The following is a 7,833-nucleotide window of genomic DNA, read 5'->3' as shown; positions in this document are numbered from 1 at the left end:
TGTCCTTGGCCAAGGTGATTAATCTCTCTGTGCCTTGGCTTTTCAACTAAAAGGGAAATATCACTATCACATGTGTTGAGAGAACCTATGTGATAGGTTGGGGCTTACCTGACAGTAACTACTAATACTTACTATCTACTTACCTGCTAGATTCCTGCCAATTGTAGCTATCTGGTAAAATCCACTCAATTCAGTCTGTTATGCAGAGATAGTGAGAGTCTCTCTTAACTAAGGACTTTAGAACTTTAGACATTAAATGAAAATCAAACACAGTATCAAGAATGAAAGTGCTCCTTGAACATTATTTACGTATCACTGAAAATAAACCCCTGTACCTGGTTACCTATGAGAGCAATGGTGCCATCATTTTAAGGCCTCCTATTATCAATGTGAATCATTCCAAATTAGCAGCCAATAGGAGAAATGTATTCCGTGAATGCACAGGAACTGACTTCACTAAGGCAAAAATAGTTCTCTATGTCATTGTCACTGTGTTCAGTGAATATTATGAGAATCAATTTATAATTGAAGCAGCTGAGGTGGTTTTTCCTAATGGAAAATCATATACTCTTCCAGAACTGGCTTAATAAAAGGAGATGGTGATATCTGATCTAAGCAGCAATAAGTTGGAATCAGAGGAACTCCAGGAAATTTTGCCAAGCTTCTGATCAAGTTGTGTTTAGAGTTAGAAGTCATGGGTGTTGGGAATCAGATTGAGATTAAAGTCTCGTTGACCAGAACTGACATTTTGCATGCATGTGATATCACAAAAAATGTAACTATTGCTTATGGATGTAATAACATTCAGGTGGCTCTCCTAGAAACATACGCTGTGGCTAACCATTTTCCATGTAATAAGTTCAGAGGACTTCTAAGACATGACGTGGTAGCTGACTTCTAAGACATGACGTGGATGTACGGAAGCACTTGTCTTTCCTCTGTGACTCCAAGAAGATATTGCTGATAAACTTGGTTTGGACATCTCTGCAGCAAAGGTAGTTCATAGAAGGGATCTTAAAGCCACTGAATTTCAGGTAGTACTCATTACCCTTCTTCTTGGCCCCCTAAAGACCATAGCCACAAATAGTAAGATGCCCCTTCTTCTGAAACAGAAATCTCTGACAGTAGAAGATTCCAGCAGAGACCTAGATGAAAGAAGCTACCAGCATCTCAGTACTGTTTAATACAGTAAGAATCCTTAGTTGGAGATAATCTGTGGGCTTCTGGATGGAATTATACAGCCGCTTAAGTTGTTTCCTGGTGAAAAGAAGCGGGGAATATGGGATCAAAGCATCTGAAGGCCCTTCTCCTGGGTGATGTGTCGAGATCTTTGTCAGGGGTCAAAGTTTGGGGTTGGTGCTTCATCCTGATACCCTCACCAAATTTGAGCTGACCATGTCCTGCTCCTCCCTGGAAATCAATATTGGCCCTGTTGATGAAGATGGGTCTCTGCTGTTGGTTCTCTTCATGAGTGTTTCCTTCTCTGCCCTTGCTGTCCTTTCGTTGTCCCCACAGGGAGTATCCATTTGTGCTTTAATGTTTGATAAAGTAGAAAGCAGTAGGAGGAGCACCAAGGTGGCTCAGTTGGTTGAGAGTCTGACTCTTCATTTTGGCTCAGGCCCTAATCTCATGGGTCATGAGCCTTGAATGGGGCTCTCCCCTGAGCGGGGAATCTGCTTGGAGATTCTCTCCCTCTTCCCCTCTCCCCGTTCATGCTTGTGTGTTCTCTCTCTCTCTCTCTTTCAAATAAATAGACAACTATTTTAAAAGATAAATAAAAAATAAAGTAGAAAGCAATGGGTGGGGGGAGTGGGAAAGAGTGAAAGCCCTCATAAAATTGTCCACAAGTCTGCATACTGTACAGTGGATTTTGAAATCAGCTGCCAGTTTCCCCACACTTTGGCCGTATGATCAGGAGAACCATTTCTATTTCAGTGGATCTATGTCTCTCCTCCAGATTCTGCCAGCTGTCTCCCTCTGTCTCGTCCCATTCCTTGTCACTGTGTGCTCTGACACCAGTTGCTTCCCTTGGGCTCTTCCCATGGGCAAGAGTCAGTGGAGCCCAGCATTTGCAGAGACAAACATTTAAAACCTACTTTAAGAACTGGAATTACCATTGCATGGTAAAGAGGCCCAACTCCCTGCAGTGAGGTGTCTGCAAACTTCCTGCCTGTATTCAATGTGTTTCTTCCGACACCCTCCATTCTGTATTCTCTGTCACACGCTTCTACAGGGAAGAGGCATTTTGAATTCCTTTGGGGAAAATAATTCAATCATTCAGTGTTATTTGGGGTTCCCCACATTGAAACAAAACATAGATTATGTGATACAGCCTGGAAAGCATCAGACACTCTTTCCTTTGTTCCTTTGACAACGTGGGAGAGAGTAGTAGAGTGGGGAATGGTCCCCACTTACACTATTTCTGTCATCCCCTCTGCCACAGTAAAAATCCTTCGAGGAAGGGATGGTTAGCACTTCTGCATATCCAGTGCCTAACTCACAGTGTGGCTCACGTGGGGGGCATAGTAAGTAGCCATCCCATAGTCAATGAGATGAGTTGCTGCATTGAACCCACCATCCTGGACGTGGGGTGTAGTAGCAGGTGTCACAGTGGAGTGGAATCAAAGATAAAGGACTTCTCTTCAGGTGGTCCAGGAACAGAGATGGGGTGGGGTGGGGGAGTGGTGTCATGAACTCAGCTGTGGGGAATCCCAAGAAATCCATAGTTTTCCAAAGATTTGCATGCTGAGTAGGAATTTCCCACTCTGAAATCAGGGCTTCCCAGATCCTGGTCCACAGATTGGTGCTGGCCACCAGCGAAATGAAAATGGACAATGTAGTGATTTTTTTTTTAAACAAAGCTTAATTTATGTTTTTAATCTGAGCTTATGGCCTTCCTGAAATGTTTTTTACATGTCCTGCTATACTGAAATAACCCTTTTGAAATTATGGGGATGGTAAACAGCAAATGTTTTTCTTAATGTGAAAATGTTAAAGATTCTTACACTGCAGCCTGGTTTAATTTTGTTTTGTTTTGGTTTGACATTTTTCTGCCCCACACACTCTCTCTAAGGAGCCCTGTTAGACCTGTGGTTTCTAATGAGACAGGGACCATTTTGAAATTCCAAACGAAAGTTTTAGACTCTTTCTCCACAGAAACCTGTATGTGGTGCACACACACACAAAAAAATGTTCGCAGGTAATTTTGGAAGGTTCACAGGCCTCTTTAAGACCAGCTGTGTGCTTCTGAAGGATCCAGAAAATGCAGGTTAGGAATTCCTGGACCAGAGGGAGTGACAGTCCACTGCTGAGAGAAAATGACCTTTCCCCATTCATCTGCTTTGTAATGAAATATTCAATGTAAATAAAAAGTTTTCCATCACTACCTTTAAAAGTCCAGCATGCTAAGCATTGAGATCAGGGATTTAACAGATATTTTGCAAAAGCAAATGGCACTCTGTCTAAGGCAGCTGATACCCAGCATTTGAACCAACACTCTGTGGTCTCGGTGGGTGCAGGAACCTCTCTTCCCTTTGGCATTTTTTCTTGAGCATATGCTGCAACCCATCACCACCGACAGGGCTCTGTGCATCTCCCGAGCTGTCTGGGGGAGTCTTTTTGAAGGCATTTCAGCCATCTGTTAGGGTTTCCTGCTCTCAAGGGTGCTTTGATGCCATGAGGAGATGTGACATGACATTTGGAATCTGGGCCCATGCGTCACAATGCCAAGGGCAGGGACAGCCACGGGGTGACTGACTCTGGCCCATTGTGCAGGAATGAGCATGTCAATCAAATACATCTGGCTGGGTAGTCATATTGGCAGCTGGGCTGCTCAAATATAGAAGGGAGGGGGAAATGAAGGGTCATATAAGCCATCAGAAGAGAAGGCTACTCGTCTTCCTCTGAGAAAGTCTTGTGGTGGAAGTGGAGACCACAGGTAGAGCAATGAAGCTGGCAGTGATCATAGGATCTCGGAACCATAAAGATGATCAAATCCAGAATTTCCCAAACTTCAGTCATTCAAGCCCATAGCCATGACTTTTTGCTCTCTGCCTGTCACCAATAATTTACTTTGTATTTTCTTTAAATCGGCTCTTTTTATTTAAATACATGTATTTTTATTTAAATACATCTATTTTTAAAGAAACTTTATATAACTAAATGAAATCTAGCATCTCTTGCTATAAATATACTGTAGTCAAAAATAAAATGGGGGCGCCTGGGTGGCTCAGTGGGGTAAGCCTCTGCCTTCGACTCCGGTCATGATCCCAGGGTCCTGGGATCAAGCCCCGCATCGGGCTCTCTGCTCAACAGGGAGCCTGCTTCCCCCTCTCTCTCTACCTGCCTCTCTGCCTACTTGTGATCTCTCTCTCTTTGTCAAATAAATAAATAAAATCTTAAAAAATAAATTAAGTAAGTAAGTAAATAAATAAATAAAAAATAAAACGAAAACAAACCACTCTTTGGGAATTCTCACTCAGTGTTGTGGTCTGCTAGCTCATTGTTAAAAGGGGAAGTCAGCAAAGGTTTTGGGCTTGTCACGGGCACTCACTTGGACTTACTCCTTGCTGTCGCTGAGAATATTGAAAGCAAAGTCAAAGTGAATCATCATCGCTTCCTGTGCTCAATATCGGCTAATGCACGTATTAGATCTTAGAGTTGACTAAATTCCATGTGCCCTCTAAATCCGTTTTGTATTCTACTGGAGGGCTGGATTTCACTCTGTAGGACACATGGATCTGATCCAAGCTGTTTATAGAAGTGAGGACACCTGGCGATTCAAAGGACTTGTCCAAGTTAACCATGGGTCTAGATCTTTCCTGGTGCTTATACCTTTTAGGTAATTTTATAGATTCTGCAGATTTGACGTACCCATGCCTTGGCCTGGGATTCTGACTTGTGACCTGTGTTGGCCAATGAGATGTAAGCAGGCGTGGTGCAGGCAGAGGCTTCAGACTGGATTGTGGAACTGGGCTTGCTTTCGTGTACTTTACCATGAAGAGGGCACGCCGTAATTAGCTAGCCTGTTGGTCTAAGGAGGATGAGACCCACGTCATGCAGGCCCAGACCCTATCTGTGCAAAGATTCAGTATTGGACTCCCTGTTGCTCATTCTCCTTTTTGGTGCAGTATGTGGGATGTGTGTGTGTGTATGTGTGTGTGTGTGTGTGTGTGTGTGTGTGTGTGTGTGTACACACTTGTGCATATGTTTGTGGGTGCATGTTTGTGCGTGTGTGTGTGTACACACTTGTGCATGTGTATGTGGGTACAGGTTTGTGTGTGTGTGTGATATATATGCGTGTGTGTGTGTATAAACACATATATATACACATCTATATATGTCTCATATGTATATATATGAAATAGACAAGACAGAAGGAGGTAAGGGAGAAGAGAGAGGGAAAGGAAAGGTAGGTAGGGAAGATCAGTATCCATCTCCCATTCATTTTCTATCTTCATGAAGCGTAACACAGGCTCTCAAAAACGTTGCTGGTTAATAAATGCTTTCTCTTTTACTCAACAACTTTGCAAACTCAATGAGTATTTTCTGAGAACTTTGTTATATCCATGAGACCATGCTAAGTATACCTGGAGATACAAGAGTCGTTTCTGTGCCGGAGGGCATTACTGTGTATTTTGATGGCAAGACCACACCTGCATAATGTGAGTAAGCACCAATTCAAAGTTGAATGGTTCCTGTGCAGAAGTGACCAGCACAGTGTTCCTCAAGTACAGCAGCGTCCTCTTCTGCCAGACCTTAACCGTGGTGCCCTGTCAGCCCACAGTGCTGCAGCACCCTGCGGAGAGCACAAGTCTTCCACAAATCTCTGAGTTTCTGGTCGTCTTCCTTCCTCTCTTCTTTTCCATACAGACATTCCTATTCCTTTTTGTTGTTCTTTTTGCCATTGCTCTGGAGTATTCATAGATGCCTGCCTATCTTTCCACAAGTTTCTTTCTGTGTACTTGTTCTGAAATTCTGGACCGTCTTCACATTACCCCCTCTACAACCGAGTCCTTGGGAGCTAGCTGCCTGCAGTTCACAGGCTGAGTCCACTTCACTCCATCTCCTCCCCCATGACCATGGTCGATGTCCTTGGAAATGCCTCACCTGCCTGGTTTCTTGGCATACCCTTGACTCCGTCTACTCTGAGTAGACTTTGGAGTAGACTCCAAAGAGTAGTTGGAATAATTTGTTAAATGCTAATCTGATCATTCAACTGCCCTGCTAAAAAGCACCCCAGTGGCATCCCATTACAATTAGAAAAAACAAAACACATACAGAATCATTACTGTGCCCTATAATACTCCACATGATGTGGATGCTGGGTAAGTCCACTTTGTCAGTGAAATCAAGGAGATTCCACACTCCACAAGTGACAACATCTTCTGACTTCCACAGTCTCATTCTTCACGCCAAGCAAACATAATCACCATCACAGTTACCATTTATTGAAGACATACCACAGGATGCATATAACTAAGCTCTTTATACTTCTTCCATCCTCATAATTTTGTGAAATAGGTTTTATTTTTATCCGAGTTTTGTAGATAAGGAAATTTAGGCATAGAATGTCCAAGCAATTTTCTTAAGGCCACGTGGCTCAAAAATGACAGAGGATCAGAACCCAGGCACCGTCGCTCCCTTACCGCTGGTGGGCCATGCCGGGACCATAGGATTGACAAACACGGAAGGAATATCATCAAACTGCCACCTGCTCTTCCATCCCCACCACTCTTCTGGCTGGCTCTCAGGCTCTTCATAGCTATCTGTACCTTAGGATGGCGTTGGCTCTCCACACTCAAGAGATAGCTCAGTATAACAGCAACATCAACCAAAATTAGGAATCAACGGTTTAAAATTGATAATGTCTCTGAAGGGCTGAGATGGTCTTCTTCCAAAGAGGTAATTAGAGGAACCTGGTAAGAACGGAAGGCATTTTGCAGAAAATAGAGTATGAGAAATCCTCACGGAAATGTCAAAAGGATAGTGTGTTTTGCAAATGTTTATTGCAAACAGACAAAAGTAGGTTCAATTACTCATCACAGCCTACACATTTCTCTCTTTGTTGGCTGGAAAGCACTCAGGTGTTTTGTTTTGCTTTGTTGTGTTTAATATTTTCCAGGATAGCATGGAGGCATTTTTAGCTTTGAAATTTTGATTGTGAATTTCTGTGGCTTATTAAAAAAAAAAAATTGCCAGTGCCACCTTGCAACTTGAAAAAGGATGACAAAAAATTAGTGAACAGGATTCATCCCCTGGACTTCTTATACCATCTGTCCTTTGCCCCCTCCTTCCTCCAAACCCTGCACTCTCCGAGCACCTCATCTGTGATTCTGGCCACTTGGAAACCAGCATCTGCATTTGGCACATGTCTCTCCCCGATTAAAAAAAAATAATCGTCATCTTCCTGTGCTGTTCCCTCTGCAGGAAATAGTTTTTAACTCTGCCTCCACTGTCAGTACCCCCAGTCAGCCTCGTTGGAGTGAGAATAAACATTACGGGCTTTGGAGAAAACTGAGTTTTAAATGCTAATAATGGGGCGCCTGGGTGGCTCAGTGGGTTGAGCCGCTGCCTTCGGCTCAGGTCATGATCTCAGGGTCCTGGGATCGAGTCCCGCATCGGGCTCTCTGCTCGGCAGGGAGCCTGCTTCCCTTCCTCTCTCTCTGCCTGCCTCTCTGCCTACTTGTGATCTCTGTCTGTCAAATAAATAAATAAAATCTTTAAAAAAAAAATAAATCCTAATAATGGTGTGAATTTGTGCCAGCTTCTTGTTCTTGTTGAGTCCCGGTCTCTTCTGATATCCAGTGGGAATGATGATGCCTGCATTACAGG

At 43.3% G+C, this 7,833-nt stretch overlaps 1 pseudogene; it reads left to right on the top strand.

Annotated features, from left to right (window-relative positions):
- The first annotated feature begins 281 nt into the window (after positions 1-281).
- LOC111142885 lies at positions 282-5,925 on the top strand (annotated as a pseudogene).
- Positions 5,926-7,833: the final 1,908 nt, after the last annotated feature.

Source organism: Enhydra lutris, unplaced genomic scaffold (genome assembly GCF_002288905.1).
Source record: "Enhydra lutris kenyoni isolate GAN:26980312 unplaced genomic scaffold, ASM228890v2 scaffoldscaffold9, whole genome shotgun sequence".
In the NCBI taxonomy this organism is placed as follows: Eukaryota; Metazoa; Chordata; class Mammalia; order Carnivora; family Mustelidae; genus Enhydra; species Enhydra lutris.
Note: the sequence above shows the minus strand (reverse complement) of the source record. Positions and strands in the feature narration are given on the sequence as shown.